This window comes from Hirundo rustica, chromosome 11 (assembly GCF_015227805.2).
Source record: "Hirundo rustica isolate bHirRus1 chromosome 11, bHirRus1.pri.v3, whole genome shotgun sequence".
NCBI classification, from domain to species: domain Eukaryota; kingdom Metazoa; phylum Chordata; class Aves; order Passeriformes; family Hirundinidae; genus Hirundo; species Hirundo rustica.
The window spans coordinates 11,979,027-12,006,129 of NC_053460.1; the positions used below are offsets into that span (position 1 = coordinate 11,979,027).

The 27,103-nt window shown below is 38.6% G+C and overlaps 1 long non-coding RNA gene across 1 annotated transcript in view; it reads left to right on the top strand.

Moving 5' to 3' along the window:
• LOC120757845 (uncharacterized) overlaps positions 1–27,103 on the top strand; it is a 126,138-nt gene that overhangs the window by 55,349 nt on the left and 43,686 nt on the right. The window contains exons 3-4 of the long non-coding RNA XR_005702692.2: positions 4,132–4,259; positions 9,074–9,168. This is a non-coding gene — a long non-coding RNA (uncharacterized LOC120757845). The remainder of the gene's footprint in view (positions 1–4,131; positions 4,260–9,073; positions 9,169–27,103) is intronic.

Genomic DNA, 27,103 nt, shown 5'->3' on the forward strand with positions numbered 1-27,103 from the left:
CACCCAGTGGATATCCCCCCTGTCCCACTCCATGGCTGTCCCCACTGTCCCACCCCATAACTGTCCCCAATGTCCCACCCCATGGCTGTCCCCACTGTCCCACCCCATGGCTGTCCCCACTGTCCCACCCCATGGCTGTCCCCAATGTCCCACCCAGTGGATATCCCCCCTGTCCCACTCCATGGCTGTCCCCACTGTCCCACCCCGTGGCTGTCCCCCCTGTCCCACTCCATGGCTGTCCCCACTGTCCCACCCCATGGCTGTCCCCACTGTCCCACCCCGTGGCTGTCCCCCCTGTCCCACTCCATGGCTGTCCCCACTGTCCCACCCCATGGCTGTCCCCACTGTCCCACCCCGTGGATGTCCCCACTGTCCCACCCCATGGCTGTCCCCACTGTCCCACCCCATGGATGTCCCCACTGTCCCACCCCGTGGATGTCCCCACTGTCCCACCCCATGGCTGTCCCCACTGTCCCACCCCATGGATGTCCCCCCTGTCCCACCCCGTGGCTGTCCCCCCTGTCCCACCCCGTGGCTGTCCCCCCTGTCCCACCCCGTGGCTGGCAGCCCTCAGCAGCGACAGCCCCTGTGCAGGGCTGGCACCCCATGGGTGAGAGGAGCTGCTCTGGGACCTGGGCTCTGGCTCGCAGCACCCTCTGCTCACGCTCTTGCTCAGCTGTAATTAATGCACATTTTTTTTGTCTGACTAAGCAGTTGCCTACGTTTAGACTTTAAAACAGGAATTAATACAGCAGTGGTTAATATTTAGATAAAAAATCACGATTCCTCAATATTTCCATTCACAGTTTTTGCACCTTGAAGCAAATTCTGTCTGCGAATCTGTATTCAGAAGAAAAAAAGTTTCTATTGGCTCTGTTTTCCATAAGCCTGGATGAAGAAAGTATCTTAATTTTTAAAACTCCCATTAAACTAATTTCCTGCCTTCTCTGCTCCAACATATCTACATTTTATAAATTGTGTCGGTGTTACTTTCACACTATGCATATGGTGTTTCTTCCTTATATGAGAAGCTATATATAAGCTGCGAGGTGTTAAAGGCAGTAATTGTTAGTGGTGTTTTTCTTTCTGAAGAAATATAAAGGACATGTTCAATGAATAGACTCATATACTACCAAAACTGAGGAATTTGTCCAGATCTCTGAAAAATCATACATTCCACTAAGGCCTGTGTAAGTGGGGCATTCCTCCTAATGTATTTACCTTTGGTATAGGTGCAGGTGGTTTAAGTGTGGTGCTCTGGTTTAGATTCCAGAGCAAATAGGTTACCTATGATATTATCATTCCTGGGGATATATTCCAAGCAGTGCCTTTCTCAAGCAATATGGGTAAAGGGTTCACTCTGTCCCCCGTGGTCCTCTGCTTGAATGCTTTTCCCAAGCTCCAGATCAATCTTTAACTCCTCACTTTTAAATTAAGATGAAACACCATGGAGAAGAAAGGGAGCATAAAGACTTCTAAAATCCTGGGAAATAGGTTTTCTCACTCTTCCCTCTCCTAAGCAAGACACTTAAAATGATGAAGCCCGTGAAGTCCTATCTGGAAAATAGGGAAATACCCTGGACCAGGTATTTCCAAGGTTTTAGAACCAATCTTGATTTTTTTCAGCAGAGTATACTTTTCTTTAAATTATTTTTTCTCCTCAAGAAATCCTCTAATTTTGTTACAGAGTCTTCAACTCAGTACCAGAAACATTTTTCTATGGGCCTGAGAAGTCTGTCAAAGCAGAAAATTAAAAAAAAAAAAAAAAAAAAAAAAATCAGTGCCATCAGAGGAGTCATCAGAGAAATGTTTCTTTTAGAGGTACCCTGCCCTGCTCTTTGCATGGTGTCTTCCACAATTAAGCCCTCTGAATTTGATCTGTGCTTCCTCTGTACCTCAAACAATCCAGCTCTGCAGAGCTTCTGTTATTCTCCTGTTGGAGGCTGTTCCTGCAGCAGAGATGGAAACTAACTTTATATCCAAAAGTTAAAAGGTGGAAACAGCTTGGCTTTTGTGGGGACTTGAACTTATTTACATCTTCAGCATATTTGAAATTGCTGTTGAAATATCTACCAGTGTGTTCATGGAACGTCAAAGTTGAAGGAATGCATTTTAAGCAAATGCCCTCTCCCAGGTTAATGATTAACACTGTGAGAATTCAGATTGGTATTTACTGTATCATGACAAAAGTAAATTGAACTCCAAGCAAGTCATTATCTGTTTGGGGTGGTTTTTTTTGTTTTTGTTTTTGTCTAAGCGTGCAATGCCAAATTATTAACTTTTGTGTTAGAAGGGTAGTAAAAAGGTGGGTCAGGCAGTACCCACAGAGTCTTGAGAGATTCATTTGTTCACACCCACTGCAGAACATAAAAAGCAAAGTTCTTTTAGAAAGCTTCCTGCAATATCTAAATAATTATATACATTTAAAAAAATATATACCTCTGTCTTCATTATTGTTTTAAAAAATAATCATTGCATTCTCTTTCTATTTCTCACTCTTCATCATAACAAACTGCACCTTCTGTTCCCTGCATGTTTCAATGGATCAATCAATTAGTCTATTTTCCTGCCAGATTTTGGTATGATCACAAACATATCAGCTCTCTGCCTATTACAAAATCAAAATTTTCAACCTTCTTAATTCTGTACTAAGGGGGCTTTACTTCACTTGAAAAGTACTTATTTTTCTTGAAATGTAAATATTACCTTTCGGGAAAGATATTGCCTGGAATATTCTGCCTGAAATGTGAATGTTTCAGAAAATTACAAACAACTAAAATGTTGAGAATTTAGGTTAGAAGAAAAATACTTGGATGTCATTGACTATCCCATTGTTAGGCCTGCATCTAGACCTCCCAGTCTGCAAAGACTTTAAGGTTCTAATTGCATTTTCCAGTTTCCAATTTTTCTCGTGTTTAGCGAGCACTGTTGAAAGGCTCAAAGGTGCTTCACCTAATTTTCCTTGTATCTCCAGACAGTATATGGCCAAGTTATTTAGATACAAATAAGCCTTGAGAATATCACCAAATCCATTCTAATTTCATTCATGCCTTGGAGATAATAATTTAAAGAGCTAGTCACTGCTTGCAATTAAGCATGGAGAAAATAGATCCGTCCCATAATTTATGTCTGCAAAGGTTGGGCTGGATTTGTAATTAATGTTTGCTCCTTTTAATGAAATACTCCAAAGGTCTGCACTTCTGTCATTCATGGAGGTAATTTTTCAATTGATTAGTAAAATAATACTTGAAAAGTAAATGCACCTGCTTTAGCACAGAAATGTCTTAGTCAAGTAGAGACAATGATTGGAGTGCTAAAAAAATATCATTTCAATACAGTAGAGACTGGAGTTTTACTCCTCCAGAATTCAGAACTCCCACTAAAGAGGAAAAAAAGAAAAGGTAATTAAACCTCCAACAACTTCCTCAGCATGCTTTCATCCAGTTTAATTCCTGGGTGGTTTTCAGCATAGCTAAATACTTCTAGGAGCACACGCCTGAACTGCAAGTGAAATATGTCTGGAAAGCATATGTTACAGCAAGACATAATTTTTATATTTGTGTACCTTAGTACTTTTGGAGGGCATCATCAAATCATTCCATTTTGGAAATTTGTTTTCATTTTGGATAAACACTTAAACTTTGACAGCCCAGTTGGATTCTATTCTTATTTCATTTTCAGGATCAAACATCTTCAAACCTGCAAAGCAGCAAGATTTAAGAGTTAGGTTCCTGTGACCGCTGCTTTAAAATGGCTGGTAATGTCTTTTCTGAAAAACACACAATATCAGAGCAAATGAAATGAAATGAAATTAAATACAATAACAAGCCACCTCTGCCTGTTTTCAGGAAATTGATAAGGGTTTTCTTTGAATTAATCACTCCAAAAAGCATGTTTGATGACTTCTGCTGCTTTGTTAATTGAGTCATTATGACCCAAAGGTTTACTAATCCTCTACTCCAGAGATCTCCTGTTTTGTAGGAGTGGATATTATGGGAGCTGACTGTAAGTTGACCAGACAGGATGCAGAGCAGAAGCCAGAGTCTATGCCAGATTTCTTGAGGGCCACAAACATGGTGATCCCAGAGGTTTTGGACCTTGTGTCATCTGGTACAAGGATTTTTCTTTCAGAGAAAGAAGCGAGCGAAGGGAATACGTGTGGTGAAAGAAGCCCTTATCCAGTGCTCAGCCTAATGGAGCAGGGTGATCCAGACAGTGGAGCAAGGGGATGAGAGTCATCAGAACATTTAACTTTAAAGGTAAGTTTATAGTTTTAATGCTGCCGTTTTAAGTGTTTGAGTCATCTGAAGGACCCAGCTCTTATTAAAGCATGAGCAAAGCAACACCTGAGGACTTTTAAAAACCTGCACCTTGAACTTAGTGTAACTCCCATTAAAGTTGATGGATGCTGAGTCAGACCTTAATTCTTTTTGCATCTTAGAGATCCAAAAGGTGAAAATCCTGGCACTACTGATGTTTTGCCATTGACCTCACAGGGTCAGGATTTCATGCTAAAAGCCATAAAATGGCACTGACATTTCGTCACTGCAGTCTTGGATCAGATTCATAACAGTGACCCAGGAGACAAAAATCTCCATAATCCATTACTGGTGTGCATCTACCCAACACTGTCTCACCACCTTCTACCTTTTTTTAAAGAGGGGGAATAATCTATAATTTGAGCTGCTTGTATTTTAACTCAAGTGAAGATGAAAAGAGGAATGGAAAAATCTTAGTATTCATTTTTCAATCACACTATTTTAACCTTCTAAGTAAATTCCTGATTATTTTATTATTTTAATTGGGAAAGTCACTTTTGAAAATTAAGGGGGAAAAAAAAGAAAACAACCAAATCATCCAACAATTTAATTGTTGAATGATTTGGTTGGTTTGTTTTTGGTTTTTGGTTTTTGTTTTTCAATACCTGTTCTAAAATGGCTTTGTAGTAAAACTGGAAGGCAAATTTCAGATTTATAGCATGGTTGAATGAAATGGTTTTATGTTTAGCAGTAAGAACAATGGGGAGTTTATATAATTCATTAATGATCCTTAATAAATATATAATTGAAGACCAGCTGGAAAGATAATCTTGGTTAATAAAAGAAAATCAGGGAATAAAGTGATTTCTGTAATGTAAGAGTACTTACAATACATGATAGATACCACATATTGTTAGCAGTTAGATAAAATAAACTGATAAAATACAAAATTATTCTGCCTCCGCCATTAAATTTTGAAGACTGCAAATGCAAAATATTGACTGTGCATTACAGATGATAAAAGTAATAGATTTCAAATTTACGGACACAAATGTACTGAAAAAATACAATTTAAAATTTGTGTAAGAAATAATATTATATATAACTTGGCTGCTTCAGCATAGGTCATTGCATTACTTTGCGGCTGTCCCTTTGTCCAATGCTTTCAATTTTAATTCTGGTTCTTCCCTTTGGCAAAGCTTGGTCTCTTATTGGTTTTGGTTTATAACTACCATCATAGTAGTCTTGCTACTCTACTGGAATCAAAGGGTTTGATGTCTTTAAATACAGGCATAGCTTGAACTGGGGGTGATCTGCTTATTAAAGCAGTAGATGTTTACATTTGGAAATGAAGAAGCCTGTGTGTGAGTTTTGTGCAAAATTTCCTTCATTCAAACTCCTCTTTGTTACATGTACTTGTATTGCTTTACTTGGTTTCTCTGACCTCTTTCTGGAGAAGCCTGTGGAGACTAATTTAAAAATCTCCCATATATTTCTAGAGGAAAGTGGCGTGAACATTCCTGTTTGTGTCAAACTACACTCTGAGTGCATGTTCTGAATTTACTGGAGTAGCGTGGTCTTTCCACCCTCAATGAGGCCTTGGTGTCCTGTGAGTTTTATGCAGTGGAAGGTCCAAGTCTGGAGTGGTATATTATTTCTAAGGAATGTGTATTTAAACACAGGTTAACAATAAGATTTTAACTGTTTGCTTTCCTGTTAACATTAATGAAAGTATTATATTTATATGCTGTGCCTTTGAAAATTAATTTCCTGGACTTCTCTAGGGATATTGGGGTTGTGTACAATGCATAGTTTTTCCTTGCATTATTTATTAATGGAGGGTTATAATCTAGTAACAACTGCCTTTGTGCACAAATTTAGGTCACTTTAGTTGTGCCTACCTTTGAGGTGAGGATGAAGCCTTCTTTGTCTTTATTGGGAGCTCTTCTTAAAGTGTGAAACATGTTTACTTCCAGAACACCTTGTAAATATCTCTTAAGGAGGTGCTTTGTAAATAAGCTATTATGGTACTAAAGAAAACATTGATTTGTTTTAAATGGCAGTAACAATTCAAGTGTATGTAAAGACAAGTGCATTTTCTTTTGAGGTTAAGCCTCTGAATTTAATAATTGAAGGAAAAAATGCAATAAGGTGCAATAGCAGAAGCTTCTGTGAAGTGTATTGTGCAATTATGACTGCCATAACTACAATTGCCTTACCAGATCACAGCATGTTTTCTCCTCAGAGAAAACAAAACTTTTATTATTATTATTATTATTTGGAAAAATGTACTGTTTGGAGAAGGTTGTGTGCTCTGTGATGATTCTGTTGATTCAGAAAACCAGTCTGTTGGTTCAGGAGGTCTGAAAATTCAAGACACCGTTCAAGTGGATACACTATGCAGTGGAAGCAATCTATTTATTTTTAACTTTGTCGAAGTTGTTTTCAAATGTGAAAACTGTTTTTAAGGGATATCTTTGCCAATTCCCTCAATTGAATTGTGTTACAGTTTGCTTAACATACACAAGACCAGAACTATTAGAAGAGAGATTTCAGCTGTGCTTTGTGCAGTTTAACTTGGAGAATTGCATTAGTCATTAACTGTCTAGATCAGAGCCTGACTGTACTACTCACAGAAGCTGTGTACTGGAAAGATCCTGTGTGATGGCTGTGCCTACATAGTCAAATTTCTTGCAAAAGGGAATAATGCTATAACATCTTCTTCATCACATAAAATAGACCAAGAAGTAGGACTACAATTGTAGTAGCAAAGATTCAGATTATACTTTAAAAAGGAGAATACATAGTAAAATACTTAAAAATATTAACTAAGAAATTGCACTGCATTAGGCTCAAAACTATAATAAGGAAATGTGGTGGGAAGATGTTTGGCTTATGGAACAATTTGTCTGTTAGTGGAAACCACAGTCTGATCCATAGTTCAGAGAGCTTGGTGTATTCCAATCAGAGGACCATTTTAATTGTGATGGAGTAAAGGTTCCCTCATATGAAAGAGATGTCATGGTTAAAGTACAAACATGAAGTGTAAATGTTAAAAATTGTAGAAGGGAATATCGATGACTTCACCCCTGATGAGTCACAGCTGTATCCAGCAAAGATAAGTGTGATAAAAGGCAGTGGGTTAGCTAGTGAGGGGAGCATCATGAAGGAGAAGGACCCTGAGGAGAGAGACTCACTGCTGTGAGGTCAGTCTGGGTCTGCAGTCAGAGCCTTGTGTTGGAATCTGCAGCCACAGTCTAGCTGGGTAAAAGCCTGCAGTCAGAGGCTGCAAACTGATCCCTGCAGTCAGAGTTCAGTGGGAAATAACCAGCAGTCAGAGGCTGCAAGGGAAACCCACAGCAGGAACTTGCTGCAGCCAGGGTCAGTGAACACCTGGAGTCAGGGTGGCTGAGCTGTAAAGAGGAATAAACCAGGGCCCCTTCCATGCTGTGATAAACAAGAAGTCTGTATCTTGGCTCATTTCTACCCTCTAACAAGAGGGCTGCTGCAACAAATAACTTTCCACAAAGAAGGATTTTTAACAGTCCCTTGTTGTTCTTTGTGGTGTGTAGGTTAGGAAAGAGTGCTACAGTTAGATCCAACCATTTAATTAATGTGCATCTTGTTTGCTCAAATCATGGCTATAACTCCTCTGCGTGTTGCAGCTTTTTGTGTTTCATATCAAATTTTCTGAAATCACTCAATCTGTTTTCCATGGATGCAGGTGTGTTCACACAGACACGCACTTTCATTTGCAGTGATTTCTGATCCAGCATAATTTTGTAAAGACCTCCAGCTCAGTAGTATGAAAGATGATAAATGAATATATAAATCAAAGGGGAAAGTACTAAAGTTAATAGTGAAGAGGGGTTTTGTTGTTGTGTTTATTTTTTTTTTTTGCATGAAATAGCCATGCTTTCCAAACATTTAACAAAGTCCATTCTCAGCTTAATGTGTGCTGATAAAGATCCATTCTGTACAACAATTTCCTCTCATCTTGTGACCCCATATCTGCAGTTTTTCCTTATGTCTATTCCTCTTAAAATCCAATTTTCTAGTTACACTAGTATTTATTAAAAGCTTGACTGTAAGGTCTTTGTTTACCCAAAGATCTATTTTCATCATAACAGTTTATAATGATTAAACCTCAACAACTTAAACACTTTACACAAAATAATGTATTTTCAATAAATTGAAATATTAACCAATCATATGTAATGGTTCAGTTCTAGCAAATGGATTGCTAGAAATCCTTAGGGTTTCATATAAATTGAAAACTGTATTGACTGACCAGGCTGCGCTCGAATTGCATTGCATTTGGATCAAAAAGCATAGAAAAAGTTCTCATTATAGTTCCCTGACATTAATTTGAGCATTTTTATATGTGTGTCCTATTAAGTACTTTAAGTGCTTTTTGATAATTGTGCTTTGTAGTTTTTACAGCACTTCAGCCTATTCCCAGTTCAATTTCCTCTTTTATCCGATGTTTGAAATATTGATTTCTGACAGATAAAAGCAAACCTTATAATCTCAACAGCATGCAATAAGTGAGTAAGAGGGGGCTACAGAATGCATCAGGGAATGGTCATATTTGAAACCGTCTTTGTTTTATTACATTTCCTCAACAGAATTTACTTACTGCTTGCTGATATTTATGTAAAAGCAGGACTCCTGATAGTCCGGTGATATTAGCAGCTCCTGGTATACTTTTGCATTTAGTAAGATAAAAGAAGAAACTCCCTTGGTGGTTGATGATTGCAGCTGCTTAATCTGCTGTCAACTGGCTTGAAGTAACTGTGATTTATCTTCCTCAGATTGTGTAGCGTTGTGTCCGTGGACTTCCAGAGTTTGCATTAAAAAGTGACAGAACATCAGCATGCCAGAAGCCTTTCATATTGTGGTCTTGAAGGTAAAAGCAAAAGAAACTATCTTGGTCTGTGTTTTGGAACACTGTCCAAAAGCTCTTGTGACATGAAAGAGATCTTAAAGAAATGGGTTGGGGTTTTGACCATGAACTAAATACAGTTAAGAGATGAAGGAGTAGTTCTGGTGCTTCGCATGTTTTCAGGATGTTTCCTCCGCAATTTCTAACAACTAGAAAGAGGCTTCCAGTCCAATGCCATGAATAGTCAATGGTATGCTAAGAATTCAGTTTACATTTATTTCCTTTTCGTTATCCAATGTCTCATGAGTAACATTGCCTTAAACATCTCTACACAGATCCATCAGCACCCACAGTAAATGAGTAGAATATACAGGGAATTAGCTGCTCCATTCCTGGCAGTATTTCACCTGAAGTTGTGAAAATTCAGAAAGTTGCCTTAGAAGGTGAGGAAAGATCCTCAGTAGCTTTGGCAATCTGTAGTAAAATCCTATCAAAGTGACAATGGAAGGGTCTCCATCCTGAGCATCAGGTTAAAAGGAAGCTGAGTATCTTTCTCTTGAGACATACATTTCTAAGAGGGATTGATGAACCTGACAACACAAGCACATGAAATAAAGGAAGGATAAATATGATTTTTAGACAATTTTTGAGATGAACACAGATTTTATTCAACCCCAAATTAGCAATTGGTAATTCAGAAAAATTTTTTGGGCTCAATCCTAGGAACACTTAAAATTACTATCTTGCATCTAGATCTTCACACACTTGGGTATAGAAAGGTTTTCAAACGAAAGACATTTAAAATGTTATTTTAGTGAATTTTGATTATTATGGACTGGAGCTGGAATTCTGCCAATCAGTTAGCAGAAGTTTACTCTCTGATCAATTCAAGTTTTCATTACTAAGCAATTAGTGTTTAAAGTTTTAAGTGATAAGCCCTTAACTGCGTTCTGGAAATAGTGGGTTGATGATAGCAAAGCCTGAGTGTTCTGAAGAATGGCAAGCCTGGAAAAATGATTTGGTTAAGGCTGTCAGGGAGAAAAGATCTGAACTCTCTGGGTGTGGATCATGGGGCTGGTGGAGCAGAGCTTGCTTGGAGGCAGAACGTGCCAGAGATGGTGCCTGCAGGGGAGAGAGAACAGAGGAGTAATTAGGAAGGCTTGTTAGCCCAGGACTTGGGTTTAATATGGTCAGAGCCAGAGCTCCAAACACAAGGATTACGGTGCATGGCCCAGTCAGTCCTCACTCCATCCTGATGATGACATCAAGGTATGCCACAACATTCACATGCCAGTGTGTAAGCATAGGCAGGAAATGCTGTTACTGACTGAAAATGAGGGCTGACTGGAGTTAAGCTTTGCAGGAGGGTTTCTTCGGTGATGATTTGACAGCTGGAAAGCTTGAGCCAGCTGAACCACAGAACTGAAATAATTAAAGAAAAAGGATAAAAAATGTTGGTTGAATTATATTTAGCAGCAATATTATGCCATTGAATATTCAAGTACAAATCTATAAGACACAAATACAGCAACAAAATCACTCCTTCTGTTTTGAAATATGCTAGCTGCACCCCACCCAAATTTCTGCATCTCAGCAGACCCACACAGAAATGTGTATATGTACAGGTTACAATCCTGTATGTTCCCATATATGCAGGTAAAGCATTAAAACAAGGATTTTGCAGTGGGTGATGAAACTGTAGACAATGTCCATTAGAATTTGAAATGAGCTACTTAGCATTTTCCATATTGGATAAGTTATTTACAGTTCACTATTTAAAGGAAAAAGCATTGGAAAAGGTTTATCTTCTAATAAATCAAGACCATTATGGCGTCAAGTCACAAAGCCTGAAGGTATAAAGGCAGTGGCAGAAGCTGTATCTTGCAAAATATTATGTGTAATGTATTATATTGGGTAGCTGAATTAAAAGGGGCTTCTGTGATCAAATATAAACAATTAGAAATGGAAAAGTAGAATGTGGGAGAAATAGCACTGATAATTTTTGGTTGAGGTTCTCGTGGGACTCAGGTTGGGAAACAAGCTATTAAATACATCGACTGATATTTTCTAGTGGCCTCCTTGAATCTAACACTGCAAATAATGCTGCAGGCATGCACATTCCAGTATTATAGCTGATAGAACTATCTTAATGCTTTTATCTCTGAAATTTCATTTTCAAATTTGAACCTCAGTGTTGTGGCACTAAACCACATCTGATGGCACTAAACACATCAAACTAATGTCAGTAAAACTAGGAGGTGTTGAACAGCTTCAGAAGACTAAACTGTAAGATCCCTAACCTTGTATATAGGAAGGATTGTGTTGGCCTCAAACATCTACTTAGTTGCTTTGTTTGATGTGTGACAATGTCTCTGTGTAAAAAAAAAAAAGAAAATTAATCAGAGATAATTCATCAGAAAAGCTCAGAGCAAGTTCAGGTATGCAAGTGCCTGTGATTAAATAGACATGCAGCTACCTATCTAACCTAAAATATCTGGAAAGGAAAAAGGAAATCTGTCTATATTTTCTAGGACTTTTCAAAAAATAAAGTTGTTTCCAGTAATGAAAAGGAGTGACAGTGATTCACCAGGTTCTGTTTTGGTGCTAAATAAATTTTTAAACCCACCCACCCCCCACCCAAAAAAAAAAAAAAAAAGGCATTTAGTTACAAGCAATGAGATCAAAAAGTGATGTTCAGTTAGTTTTGTTGTTGTTCCCACCTCTTTGTTTCTGTACTGAAATTTTCAAAGTGCTGCAGAAAACTTTGGAATGACATTTAGGGAAGTTTCAACTAAAAAGATTGGAATTTCTTGGTGTAATGCATGCAGTCAGTTCAAAAGGTCTAGTTTTGGTCTTTTGCACATAGGTTTGAAAGTTGAACAATAAGTGCCATTTTTTGACCATTTGAAAGAGGATTTCAGCACAAACCTCTAAAGTCATTACGTCTGTCCATACAGGTGCTTATTATAGCGTTGTTAATAACTTGTGTCCTCTGTTACACAGTCAAAAGAAAGTACAGCTTTTTGTTCCCCTCTGAAAAATACAGAGTGCACACTGCAGGCATTAGCTGGAATTTTTATCACTATGTTTTCTATTTTGGCTCACTGTTGTAAAGGCTCATAGGAAAAAATTAAGTCATCTTCGTAGGTGTCTTCTCTCACCTTGGGCACTCTGACCAGCTGTGATTCTATTTCCATGTACACAATAGAAGAAAATTAAGATATTTTAATGATGATAAATATTATTTAGAGTAAGTTTACTTGCTCTGATGGTTTATGCTTACCCAAGGAAGACAGCTTTAAAATTTTACCTGAGATTTTTGGAACATTTTTGCAATACAACTAAGGTACGTTAGCAGTCCTATTTTTAATTGGACTAAGCCTCTGGCACTCTAGTGGGATTCTTGAGGGATCAGCGCTCTATGTGCTTATTTGCAAGTATTTCTAATATTTCTTTGTGAAAGTTAGGCAAACTGATAATATTAGTATATGTTTATTTAATTAAGAAAGCAACACATCTACTTTGCAAAACCCCTGCAGCGTGCACAGCCTGCAGCCCGGCACTCACTCTGTCAGACCCTCAGCCAGGAACTTCTCTGCAGCTCCTGTGCTCCAGCTGATTTCCTTGTTAAAGTGTCCCAAGGGTCGGAAGGACGACACGGAGCGCGTTACGCTACATAACCAAATGACAATATTTCTCTCATTTTAGCTCCTTAATGCCAGCTTTAGCTGAGTGGGAAAGAATACAGATTTCATGACCTTGAGGATACTTGTTTCAGCACTTATTATTGGAAAAATATGGCTTTCAAAAGATGAAATGTATTTCAAACATCAAATCTCTCCCTATGCTGAACTAAATGCTGCCTTGATGTATGCACTGTACTCCCTAAGTTGACAGATGTGAAGTACAAGTAAGAGCAGAATTTGACCAGCTAAATTTGACATAATAAGATTATGAATACTACAAAGGCAATGGATTTTCTGAACATTTAATGCTACAGCATGCCTGAATTTTGCTTTCAGGTTTAGTCCTAGAGAGCCTGGTTGTAGGGCTATGCAGTAACAAAGCAGCAGAGGAATATCTTTATTTTGTGGTAGGGATGTACAGTGTTTAGACAGCTACTCAGTGATGTACTGGGAGGATTCTATGTAAGTTTGCCCTTATATTTTAACCTTTTTTTCCCCTTCCTTTGTCAAATATTTAGAAAACATTCTTATCTCAGAATATATGCAGGAGCAGGTTCAATTTGCCTGAATTATTTAAAGTTATAATGGGAGTTTTCTGCCAGATTCTGGGGAGGTTTTATTGATGTTAGTGAAACCTGTTTTTAACAGTGCTTGCAAATGCAGAGCACAATCTTCCACTGAAACCTTTGCCAGCAACTGTGGCAAAGGTTCTTCATAGCAACCACTGTCATGGCCTGGTCTTTACTGCTCTTTACTGCAGAACAACCACAGAAGCAATTGCCACGAGAGATCTTGTACAACCACATTATTTCAGCAGCTGCATGTAACAAAATAACTTCTTCTTGTTGTTGTTTTGCAAAACAGCCAGAAGCAGATAGGGAAACTTCCAGTGAAACAGGCTCTTAACAAGCTTTCCTCATTTTCACCAGTGATGTGATTTCCAGCAAAAAGTGATGGCAAAAGGTCTCCTTTGCAACAAAACAGATGTAACTTGGTATTAGTGTTTATCAAGTTGAAATCCGAGGATTCAATCAGATCACAGATTTTTCAGAAAGGTTACAGTGCTTTTCAGTTGTCAACACTGATTAACAGAGCACATCTCAGATAATGCATCTTTCATTCTTGACTTTTGGGTTCTCCTTCCCTTGCAAATGATTTGTGGGAAAACACAGATATTTTCATCACATATTTTGTGAAAGGTCTAAAAAAGCATCAACACAGATATGCCCAAACTCAGGTGTCTTTTAGGTGGTCCAGGTCACCTGGAATATGAGCAATGATGACTCTGAGATTGTTTTACCAGGGCAAGAGATGTAACTCTGTTTTCTTTCATTACCAGTCAAATGAGAAAATTATTGGGTTGGTGAATCCTCTGAGAAGTTATGAAGGTCATCCCTTATAATCTTTTCCAAATATTCCATTCTCATTTTAATAAAAAAGTTTTGCTTCCCAAAAGCCATCTTTGCCCAATGACTCTTCCTCCAGCCCTAGAGCTCTGATCTCTTGGGAAATTTTCTTTAGGGCTATTTCGCCTAAAAGTATCTAGGTCTTTATTTATATATTTTTGTCATAGATGAGCGTGTTTCTGGGTTTTTCCCTTTGTCTTTTTAGAAATGAATGTATATTGATCTTGCATCATGCTAGTCATCCCTTACCATCAGGTTTCTTGGCTGTGGACCTACAAAATCCTGTTTATGCAACCCAAGTCAGTCAGAACTGTATTCCCTGAAGCCCTGAGAAGATTATTGTCAAAATCAAAAGGCTTCACAGAATCAGTTACTTCCCCTAGAGCACTTTCTTCATTTGGAGAAAAAAAAAACCTGGTTTTTTTCAATACATGAAGAATAAAATGTTTTCATTCTTCCTTCCTAGATGGCTTCTTTTGAGAAGCCCTGTTTCCCATATTGCTGTGTAAGACAAGCTTATCCTGCCTTTTCAGGAGAGTCCCTTATCTGTGCTTTAGGCCTCTGTTACATTAGTATTTGGCTTTTTGCACAGATATAACATAAAAAAAACACCTGTGTGGTAAAGCACTGTAGGATCCTGACTTGTGCTTTGTAGTGATACTGAAATAAGAGTAAGAATCACTTACATAAAAATATCAGTCCTGTACCTTGAAAGACAGGTATTCCTGACAACAAAAAATTGTACTTGGCCATTAATGTTCCTAATTTAAAGAAGAAAAGAATAAAAGGGTTAGAGATATGAAGAAAAAAAAAATCTAAAATAAGGTTGCCCCTGTAGTAAAAGCAGACATTCAGCTGTTATAAATTGGCAATGATCCACTGATTTCCACAGAGCTCTGCTGATCATGCCAGCTGAAGAACTGACCCTGAATATTATCAAAGTTTTCTTGGAGGTGGCAGGAAAATAAATCCTTTACAATTTCCTGTTTAAGAACTCAGGATTTCCGTTTTTATTACTGCAAACTTTCAGAATGAAATGTGGAGCACAGAGACAGGCAACAGCACACTGACTGTGTTTGATTAGGGTAATCCTTTCTTTCCTTCTATGTGGTTACTACAGCCATGCAATTATTTATCATACTTTCAATTGCTTGAAGCACTGTAGACTACAGGTTAAATATTCTCATGTCAATGTGAGCTTCTGCTCCAAGTTCTCATTGAAATCTAATGACTTTCATCTTCAAAAGAAATTTTAATGAGCTCAAAGTGTCTACCCTTCTGTTTTAATTGTTATACTTCACATTCTGCAGATCAAAACGTCCTATTTTTTTTTCTTTTTTTTTTTTTTTCCCCACCTGAAAATGCTGCTGACAAGTTCTTCCTGGAGCTCTCCTCTTCTGTCCACTTTTTATTGGTCATATTCATGTAAGATACAAATCCAGAAATATGCAACACATGCACATTTAAACCTGTAACAGAACTAGTACTTACCCTGAAGAATGGAACACGTGCTAGGCACTGTTACTTTGATTGGCCTGAGATCAGGGATGTCTCAGATGTGGGTGCCTGTAACAGTCAAATAAAGCCATTAAATCAGTGGTAATAAATGTATTTGGTACGAGTACCAAGACTTTTCCTGGATTGTGTAGGCAGCTACACAGATACTGTTATCCTCTCCTTTTGTCACTTCTTGGGCCTGTTGCATGTATGCTTTAGGTGCCTTTTGTTAGTCCCACCAGCATCTTCACACGTTCTTGTGTTTTCATAATTTGCTATGAGCATCCTTCTTTCACTCATCCTCATAAATATTAATTACTGTGGTCTGGTTGAGATAAATACAGGTAGACAGCTTTTCAAATGGGAAGCTGTTGGCTTGTTTCGGTAAAGCTGCAGTCTTGAATTCCAAGTTCAGATCAATATTTAGCGTGTAAATAAAATGGGTGTGACCTGGGACTGGCTGCCAGCAACTGTAGGGATTGGAGTGCTCTGAGGTATCTGGCTTTAACAGTTGAGTTTCCAGCATTCTTCACAGGAAGCATTTGATTTGTTCTGTTCCGCCAACCTTTTAGAGAGAATTATTTCCACGTGGTTTCTTGTAAAATTCTATAATCTATAGTATTTTTGTACCTTGCACTGAAGTGTGAAACTTTGCTGTGCCAGAGAGAGTGACCCTGGTAAACCAGTAAGTGGCATTGTATGTACTAAATGGAGAAAGATTGAGTGATTTTGCTCAGGTCTACAGATCTAGAATTTATTTTCTGTGGTGCTCCTCTGGTTGTGCAGTTGGTGAGACTATGAAGAGCTGTGCACTGCTGTTCCAGTAACAATGGCTAGCAGGTTGTTAAAGTGTCAGTCTCTGCTAATTACTAAAGGTGAGCCACCATTAAATTTAGATACAAACTGTTAATATATATTAGCAAAAGGTTCATCATCAATGTTCTCACTCAGTTTTTTTTTACTGCATGAAATCTTGGGAGAATGCAGGGGAAGGATCTTGTGCTTGATCATGGGAAATGAATGAAGAACAAAAATGTTCTACCTGCATTTCAAGGAGGAATTAAGTGCATCCATCCTGCAAGATTCAATTGGATGTATATCGCACTCAAGAATGACTCAGACCCTTGAAGCTCTACAAAATCTGTGTGGTGTTTAGAATAAGTGTTAAATCTGTTTGCAAGAATCCTGAAGTAAAGCAGTGAGACACAGACCTAAATCAGATCTAAGTACTCTTAAAATTATTTTTAGCAAAGAAATTACAAGCTGATACTTGTGCTCATCTCCCTATATGATGCTTTAGGTTTAGAACTCAGTTATTAGTTATTAGGGAATTTTCAAAATTGTTCTTTTTTAGCTACTTAATTTGCTATCAGTCATCCAAAGACCGATTGGTAGGATATAAACGAAATGTTATAATTATACAAGGGAGTGGGTCACTGACCTTTGGATTGCAATATCTTGTCTCTTTTGTCCTTTCCTTATACCACCCAGTCTACAGGATGAAATTGCATCTTTTTCTTTGGTTGTCTCAAGAATGAGGTGGTATTGGAAACTAGTGAGGCATGGCACGATGTAGGTGTTCATAGCTTGCAATAATTTACCCATTTTCATTTTGTTTGATTTTATTAACACCTGTGTCTCCAGGGAACAGAGGGAGCAGGGGAGGAAAGGAGAGAATACTTCAACAATAATCTAATGATCAGCACTTACACTCCCCCCAGCCCTGCTGTTGTGTCAAATGTCAAGATACATCACAGCCAAGCAATTTATAATACAAAGTGCGTGGATATATAAAGGAAGAGGTGCAGATGGTGGGAAGCTGTGTGTCATGACATACACACAGACATGGAGGACAGCAAGGGAGTCATTAAAAATATGGATTTTTTTTGTAATGCAGTGGCTGTTTGTCAGCTGGTGTAATTGGCATACATCAATGGAACCACTCAGAAATACACCTTCTGAGGAATTAGGCACTTAATGGAACTTAATCAAAATGCCTTAAAGAAGAGTAAAAAAAAAAAATTCTTGAACAAAATTTGGAGACAAAGGAGAAAGCACATAAGGAAATACGGGATTTCAGTCTGCTGAAGTTTCATCTGGGTATTAGTTTCTGGAGTATTTCTGTAGATATTGGTATTCTAGGCTGTAGAGTGCAAAGATTTGCTATAAAGTATTCTGGGATTTGAGGAATTACAGTAGTGTTTTGTTAGAGACCTGATTTCAACATAAACAAATAAATTCAACAGCAAACTTTTAAAGTCAGAATCAAAAGAAGAGTTTTAGTAGTGTCATTTTCTTTTCTTGTCCTTTTTAGTTGTTAGATAACTTTTTTTCTGTAGGGTGTAAATTTAGCATAGCATTGGTTTAACTGCTAATATTGCATTTTTAATATTATAAAATGAAGTAAATCTGCACAAAGTACTATGGGACTGTCCCTTATTTTCCTTATGATTACTTGATCTTGGTTATTAACAAAGCTACTTCTTTCTTTGCTAAATAAATCATATGTGAATTCTCCATATTTGTGCAACGGCTACACTTTTAATAAAGCTTTTAGGAAAAGTCCTGTTTGCTTTCCATTTCTGAATTTGCTTTGCTGTATATTGTATTACTAAGACTGTCATAGATAACAATCTGAAAAATGTCTGCCAGATTACAAATAAATTTTTAAAAAGGCATAAAGTAGCTCAGTTTTATAGCCTCTTTTCATAAGGACTTAATATCTCCAATATCTGACTGCAGTAACAGAATTTTTGTGATTATGTGCTCTGACCTTTCAGACATGAATTCTTTGTTCACAGTCTCAGTGGGAGGGTTTGTTCTTTTCTTTGTTTTCTTGTGATTCATAAATATGGGAATCTGGTGAGAAGAAGGGATGGAGAGGAAAGGAAAGCGTAACATGAAAAAAAAACCACACAGGCAGCTCTTCCTTATCACCTGTCTTGTGCCAGAAGAAATTCAATGTAACACAATTTTTAAGATACTGGTATTACATGAGTTTAAGATGTGGAGGGAACAATTCAAGTCTACTGCCTAGTTCTCCTTTTTGATTTTTCGTGAACATCTTCCTCGAGTTGTTGTTGGGGTTTTTGTTTGTTTGTTTTGTTTTTTGGTTGGTTGTTTTTTTGGTTTTTTGGTTTTTTGCTTTTCCCTCTTTGGGTACAAGAGTAGAACAGGTAAGAGTGTCAAGTTTGATATTTAGCAAAACAAAATGTTGTTGTAGTGTCTTATTGTGCAGGTACCATTTGTTAATAAAAGCCCTCAAGACGTGAATTTCGGCATCAATAAAAGCATATTGAAATGGAAGGTACAGAGTGGGCTATACACTGAGAGCTGAACTTTAAAAAAAAAAAAAAAAAAAAAGGTGCAAATTGAAAATCCTGTATTCTTTTTTGAATGACTTGGGGTTTGAAATCTTAGGACTTTGAGTCTTCAGTAAAAGACATAAGGATGTGTTGCACTGCAAAGGATGGTGATCTCTGGGCTAATGTGGGATAACCCAGCTCTGCAGTCAGGAGCAGGGCAGCAAGGAGATATTGCACTTTTATTGCACTCACTTGGAGGAACTTTGTGGTGTCTGAGCTGGTGTTCCTGGTCCCTCAGCTGCACCCTATGGTGCAGCTCATTTAGAATTACCACAAGCATTTATACACATGGCAATACATCAGAGTAATCAACCTTATCAGATCTGTGATTTAACATGCCTGTAAATCACTGGTTTCACTTAGCTGAATTTTTTAATAATTGGGCTTTTTATTTATAATTGAACACGACTAAGGTTTCAAACAAAAATTTATTTAAAATTTAAAAGATCAAATGGGTTTCCCCGCTGAAAATGTTGCCTGGTCAACCAAAAAAAACAGCTGCAGTTATTTGTGGGAATCATGTGAATTTTCTCAGTTGAGCGAGGGAGAACATGCGTAGAGAGAAAGACAAAAGGTTGTGCAGCAGCAAAAAGCCACAAGAACACCAGAAAGTGAAAACTGAAGGCTCCTCAAGTGGCTGCAGGCCCTGCCATGACTGTCAGTGCTCCTAAGCACGGGTTTGTTTTAGGTTACTGGTTTGCAGCAGGCAGTGAGAGCTGAAGGCTGGGACAGTCCTGCAGCGCTTTGGTGCTCCAGGGCCAAACTTGGGGAAGGATGAAAGGTGGCCAGCAGCTGTAGGAACGGGCAAGCTCTGATGTTATCTTCCTCCTCTGTCTTGATCTCAGCCGATCATCTGTCACATGCTGCTGCTCTGGGAATGTGTGAGGGTGAGATGAAGCCAGAGGAGAGGGGCAGGGCCCCTGCTCCCCAGGGCCACATGGTGTGCAGGTGGGCAGCAGAGCTGGGCTGGCAGCGCGAGGGAGAGGAGTGTATTCGCAGATTTAAGAATTTACATTCCCGTGAGTTTGTGCCCATACTATTAATTTCTGCATGTTGAGAACTCTCTGGTTTTCCTAATTCCATCACCTCTGCAGAGGGGGAAGCTGCTGTCTCTTCTTGCAGGTGAAATGAGTTACACCACAGGCTGTGACTGTCCAGGGACACCCATTTGAAAAGGGTTTTGTACGCAGTGTTTCAGCCACCTGAGTGACAAAATTTGGCTGGAGGGCACTTTTAATTCTCATGCTAATTCCAATGGAACAGTTAATTTCTTGCAAGATTTTCGGCCTGGTTCTCGCTGTTCTGTTACAAGACACATCACTAAAACATTGCAGATAAACTGTACAATTTCAGCTCATGAAAGAATAGGTGTCTTGTTAATCTGTTTCTCAGAAGATGATTGGGACCATATTCCAAGGAGTTCAATTGGATGCTGTTTATAAACTAACTGTACTGAACCTGGACTGATTCCAAGATTGCAATTATGCTGAACTGAACAATGAGAACTCAGTTTCAGCAGCAATTATGATGCTAATGTATGTGATGCATAGATAGCTCTTATGCCTAAATTTCTCATCTGATGCACCCCATGAGAGGCACAGCAGTGAGGACAACCTAAGTCACCACTTGTTCTATTCTAGTAGAAATATTCTTGTTCATTTCTAGCAGAAATGTTCTAGCTGATTATAGTAACTCTGCAAGACATTCCCAGTGGGAACCCCTTCTTCACTCACTCTGGGTGATGGTTAATTTACCCTCTCACTGTCCTTTCACTGTGAGTTCTGCTTCCCATAAAACTCATAAAACTACTACAAGTAGCTGCTCACTGGGGATGAGCAGAAAGTTTCACTGTCCTGTCTTCAGCAGCAGAGAGATCCAGGTGAATCTGAATATGGTGTTCAGACCACCACCCACACACCACGTGCTCTACTCAGAGGCTGAACAGAGGGTTACCTTCTGAATTCCCTTTAGAAAGTATCTCCAGTTCCCTCTTTCCCTTTCTTACCACAGACCCTTTGTTGTCTGTCTAGATTTTCAGTCTGGGCTGATCATTCCCATGGGTAACTGACAATTATTGCTCTTCTTCTTTGAATATGTACTAACAATTCGTTCTACACATTTTTTTCCCCTCGCTATCTTGGAAATGCAGCAAAATCAGTATGAAAACCTGAAGCAAACCTTTGAATGCTGAAGTTTGAAAGCTGGCATTCAAATTAGTTTAAATTTTGAATTCATATACTGCATAAATGATTTCTCTAATACATACTGTAAGTATTCTCATATGGCAGACATTTGTTTATGAAAATTAGTGTTCTGCTAGATTAAAATGTATCTTCTTACTACAAAGTAATCAAATTTCTTTCTCCTTAAATAGGCCTTAATGCAAAGCTACGGGTTTCTGCTCTAAAGATACTGTGTAATAAACCTTCTTAGTTTTTCTCTTTCCATTAGAAAGTTACCAAAAAACTGTTCAAGTGTATACATGGTAACAGTTTCAAAGAGTAAAGAAACTCTTTGCTGATGGAGAAGCAACTTGTGAGCTTTCTTTGTGTAATCTTAAACTATAAACACCAGAAATGAAAAGGTTGGTGGTTTTTTGGGTTTTTGGTGGATTGTTGTTTTTTTTTTCTTTTTTTAAATTAATATTAACTCCATAACTTGAACTTTTTAGTCAAATTTCAGAAGCCCTTTGTCCTCAATCTCAACAAATTGACAAGCACAGGTAGTATCAAAGTCTTCTTGAGAAATTATTACTTGTTTTTTGAAAATGTAGGTCATATCTGTGAAGCAAATTTAAATAATACTCCCAAACATAGACTAATCATAAAAATCCATTTATTCTGTGATTTTATCTGAATACATAAGTCTACACAAAACCAAATTATTTTAATAATTTATTCTGAAGGAGATTTAACAAACAATTATATTTTTCAATCCATACGGCGTCAAGGGAAGGTACTCAAAAGGCCTTGTTCCAATATGATTGATGGTTTCACAACTGGAGGAAATCCTGAAGAGACAAACCAAGCATACATTAGTTCCTGCCACTTATTCTGAGGGCCTAGAGCTTATAACTGCTTCATCATGATCACTATATTGTATTTAGGGTTGTTTTGGGGGTGCAGGGTTTTTGTTTTGTTTTGTTTTTGTTGTTGTTGGTTTGGTTTGGTTTGGGGTGGTTTTGTTTTTGTTTTTTTTCCCTTATCTTTGTTTACCAGAAGTAAATGTAAAAAACCACAGAAATTTCGTCACACCTTTTAGCATCTTTGTTAATTTGGAGACAACAAAGGAATCTTTTAAATCTCATAGAGTGAATCAATGAGCTGGCAAGGGTCACACCAATGTGCTTGAGACTTCAATATGTGAAGCTGTTTATCCTCTATAGTTGTAGGAACTTATGTCCCATTATTACCTACTTGCATGTAATAGCTGAATATGTTTGCAATGCCCTCAGCAACATTTTGAAGGTTTGGGCTTTGAAAGGATGGGGAAAAAACAAAACCAACATTGTTATGACTTGAATAACACTTAAAGAACATCTTCCAACTGTTGCCAAAAGCACCCTTTAAACAGGTGAAGTTAGTTGTCTTCTTTTTTCTCTCTTTCAGGGAGAATGTTCACCAGAAGATTTATAACAATATCACCTCTAGATGATATTAACAAACAAACAAACAAAAAAGACATTATAGTCAACTTTGGAAGTCTCTTCATAGAAAAGTGGTTAAGTGGTTTCTGGAGATTAAACATTGTAAATTCCAGTGCTTCATGTAGTGACAAACTTTTCTTCTTCTGGAAACATCCTTTTCTAGGCACAATGACAGAATGTAGTTTCAGCATGTTAGAATGAAGTGGTGATGTTCACCCTGAGCCTCGCAGTGCAGAGCTGAGGCACGGGGTGAGGAGGCTCACCTGCCTGGGGAGCATCTACACGGTGTGCCAGGTACACAGAAAGCTGGCAAACGTGTGGAAAGCTTTGAGAAGAAAGCTCCCAAGTGTAGCTTCCCAAAACTGTGCACCAGACTTCCTCCTTGAGGAGCAGCCTCTTGGGATGTGCAATAAAAACCAGCAAGCTCTGGTTACCTGAATAAACCGTGTACAACCGATAGCACCAGGGCCAGATTTTGAAATGACCTAGCAAAGATGACTGCAAGAGATCTTTTCATGTGAGATGCTGCAACCCAGTCTTTTGGGAACTCAGTGGCAGAGGCATGAAAAGCACCCCGGTGGGCGCTGCCCCGCCGCCGTGGCACCAAGCTTTTCAGCAGCCCGTGTGCACACCGGGGGTCTGTGGGCCTGTGGGCCTGTCCCAGCCCTGCTTTAGCGCGCTGGGCTCCTGCTGGAACCGTTCTTTGCGGCAGCAAAGCAGTGTGTGCCTCACTTCCCACTGGTGCAGCGCTCTGCACAGCCCCGTGCAGCGCGGCTGACAAACCGGCTGCGTTCAGAGCTCGGCACCAGGGGAAGGACACGTGTGCCTCTCGAGGGCATTGAACACAGGGACAACACCAGCACTCAGCCTGCTTTAATAAACAATCTTTCTTGCTTTAAAGAAGTTTGATGCACCGAGCTGTTCTGAAAAGCCCTGCTCTGACATGCTGAGTTGTTCCTTTCAGTGTAAGCAACCACCTCCTTCCCAGCAGCCAGAGGAATCAATAAACTGGATTCAGGTTACTGAGAGTTCTGATTTGAGAAAGAGAGAAGAGTGGGTTTAGTCCCGTAGCATTCATGGTTTGTGTGTGCATTTTGTGTTTATAAACACGGATAACCTTTGCAATTTTTAGTGATGCTTTTGTTCTATCTGAATATTCACCTTGCTGTCTGTCTAATCAAATCCATCATTTTGGCTATATTCTGGCTCGTCCTGCAGATCAGTCACAAGCACATTAACACCAGTTCAGCTTCCTTTGTTCACCTTCATGATACTGTTGGAGTCACATGGGTGTAAAAAGAAGTGAGGTTTGGCATCTTTCACAGGCTGTTTTATTCCCTGAGTAAAGTCACTTTGACCTCCCCTGTATTCTTATTGCCAGAGTCTAACAGGTAGACCAAGCCTGTTGGCTGTGCATATCAAAAACTCCTATTAAAGCCAACAGAAAATCGAGTTTGTTTTTTGTTTCTGTTTTAAATGTGGAAAATGTCATTCTCTGAATCAAAACTATTACTGGGTTCAGTGAAAAAAAAAAGGTTTAAATAGTTCAAATGCAATTTTTTAGAGTTCTCTTAACATGTACACAAAAGCCTACTGTTTGTTGCTTTAATACTGTTAGGCTGTAATTTTTAAGGCATGAAATTTGCCTCAGAAAAATGGGTTGAGAAAACTTGAGATAAATTTTGGATAGATAAAAACACAAGTACAGTACTCAGCTTCACACATAGCATTACCAACAAAGGAGTCTGTAGAGACTGAGCCTCAAATGCATATGGAAGTTCTTCACATCAGCTGGGTATTGAAGGCTGTGTTTTATGAATACAGTACATTAATTGATAGATATGAGGTAGCAATCAAAATGTAAATAGAACTTGGTTTACATTAGTGCTCAAGTTTGCTGTATAGATATGTAATATATGCTTTTAGGATGTTGAACTCAATTTCAAAGGATATCTTTAATTCATGAATTGTGAAATTGAATTCCATTTGTGGCTTACAAAATACTGTGATTAAAAATTATGGTTTTTTCAGAGCTGAACCAACTTCATAATTTCACATTATTCCTGTATTGAAAGCTCTTATTTGTTCCAAAAGCATTGCTACCTTTTTTTAATATTGTGAAATAATGTTCAGTTGACCAATTACTTTTACTGTGATGGCTGCACTTCTGGTAGATTCTGATAAACCCATCTTAGGTTAAAGGCAGTATTTCATTACTATTATTGATAGGTACTTTGCATATTTAAAGGACCATATTCAGAGGCACATGTTGTGCTGTTCCTGGTTATGCATTTATGGTTTGTGTATGAAGTTACACAGAGGGATAAGACTTCTCAGCTGCTCTGCTTTCCTCTGACTGAATAGAGGAAAGGGCATTGACAGGGATGGCTTTTACCTTGGTCCTCCTGTTCAACTGTTCTAGAGACCTTGTTCTTCTGGGTGTACTAAATTAGGTCATCTGCAGAACCTCACCTGAATTTCCTCCTCCCCAGCTGCTCTGATAACAAGTGCCAAGCACTTACTCTTTGCTCTTTGAGTTGTTGAAGAAACCCCTCGGGGAGGAAGCATTGCAAGAGTCCTGCAGGTAGAAGCAAACAAGGTATTCAGGAAAGTCTGAAGTCAGGGAGGGAATTGTCACAGCTGGTAATTGGACAAACTGAGTTAATTTGCATTGGAAGTAGAAGTTTTTATTAGTAGCATGTTACCCAAGCCTGGCTGCACTGATGGAGGTATCTAGAGCAGTGGTGATTTTGGGCTTGGGAAGATGAAACTGTGCTGAAAGAGGGTGGATTTGGATTAGATAAAGAAGAAATCATTACAGGAGTGGTGAGGCACTGGCACAGGTTGCCCAGAGAAGGTGTGGATGCCCCATCCCTGGAAGTGCTCCAGGATGGATTGGATGGAGCAACCTGCTCTAGTGGCAGGTGGGATTGATGATGTGTAAGGACCCTTCCAACCCAACCCACCCTATGACCCTACAACGCCAGTGCTTGGTGTATGTGACAGAGAAGGATAAAACCTGCTCTCCTGGCAGTGAGAGCTTAACATGAGCAGTCTCAGCACAGAGGTGGGTGGTGAGCGGCCAGCTCTCATCTCTGAAGGAAGGTTCTCTTGGGGACAGTTTTATGTGACACCTACACACCTCCAGTTCAGTGGCAAGGTGACTATCGGGGTTATGCCCTTTTGTTCCAGGGGAGAAATCAGTTAATAACCCATCTACTAACATGTGAAAGATGCACACTCTTTCCCCTCATTGGCAGCAGCTGATATGGGTGTTATTCAAAAAACAAATATTTACAGTCAAATCAATGCATGAGCCTTAAATACATCACTGGAATATTTACCCCAGGCTGGGGGTTTTTTTTGTTTGTTTTTCTGGAAGCTAACTGACCACTACCAAAATAATTTACAAATGCTAAAATTATCTCAAAAGTCATGTGGGAAAACTTCAAATAACAAATGCTTATTTTGTAGCTAGGCATACTGTTACTAATGGCTACATTTAGTGATGGAGACTATAAACTGTAAATCATACCAGTGTTTCCCATGGCAGAGCAAGCTGCAATCCTGATCTGACAGTGCCCTTTGACCTCTCTGAGGAAGGCATAGTGGGAAGTATGTGAGGACATTATGCTTGATTAGTCTCTCCCTAGTTTGCCTGGGTGGGAAGATAATTGAAAGCACAATGGACTTTGGAAATTGAAGGTTCTGAAATGCACTTTGCAAACACATGCAATTTTAAATCTTGAATGTGTCATCTATATCAGCAGTGGACATTGTCTTCATTACTTAAATACAATTCTTCTGCTAATACAGTGCAAATAGGGGTTAGGCAGCATCTGCAGCTATTGTAATTCACACTTCAAATAGCAGTATCCATTTTATATTCTTAAATTCTGAGAATTAAAAAAAGAGCATGGAATAGAAAAACTGAATGGCAGATTGATTTCAGATGTGCTGATTTAACACATTAAAGTTGAATTTTGTCCACTAAGTGATCTTATTAAAAAACAGAAAAACAAACAAAAAATACCCAGTATCACTTATACTTGAGAGACAGGATCTGGGGACAGAAGGAATTTGGTCTGGCTATTTTAATGCACTGCATCTATAAGCTAGTACCAAGACCATTATTCTGGATGTTTTCTGGTCTGTTGAGTCCTAATGTAGCTAATCTCCAACAGATAGTGCTGCCCAGGGTTCCTGTAAAACAATCATCTGCAAACATATTTATTAACCTTTGTTATTTAGTTTTCTGCAAAGTGCAGGCCACCCTGCTGAACAGTCTACAGCATTTATTTACAATGTTGACTCCTATTAGATATCATTAGGTACCTAATAATTATAATAATTATGTGC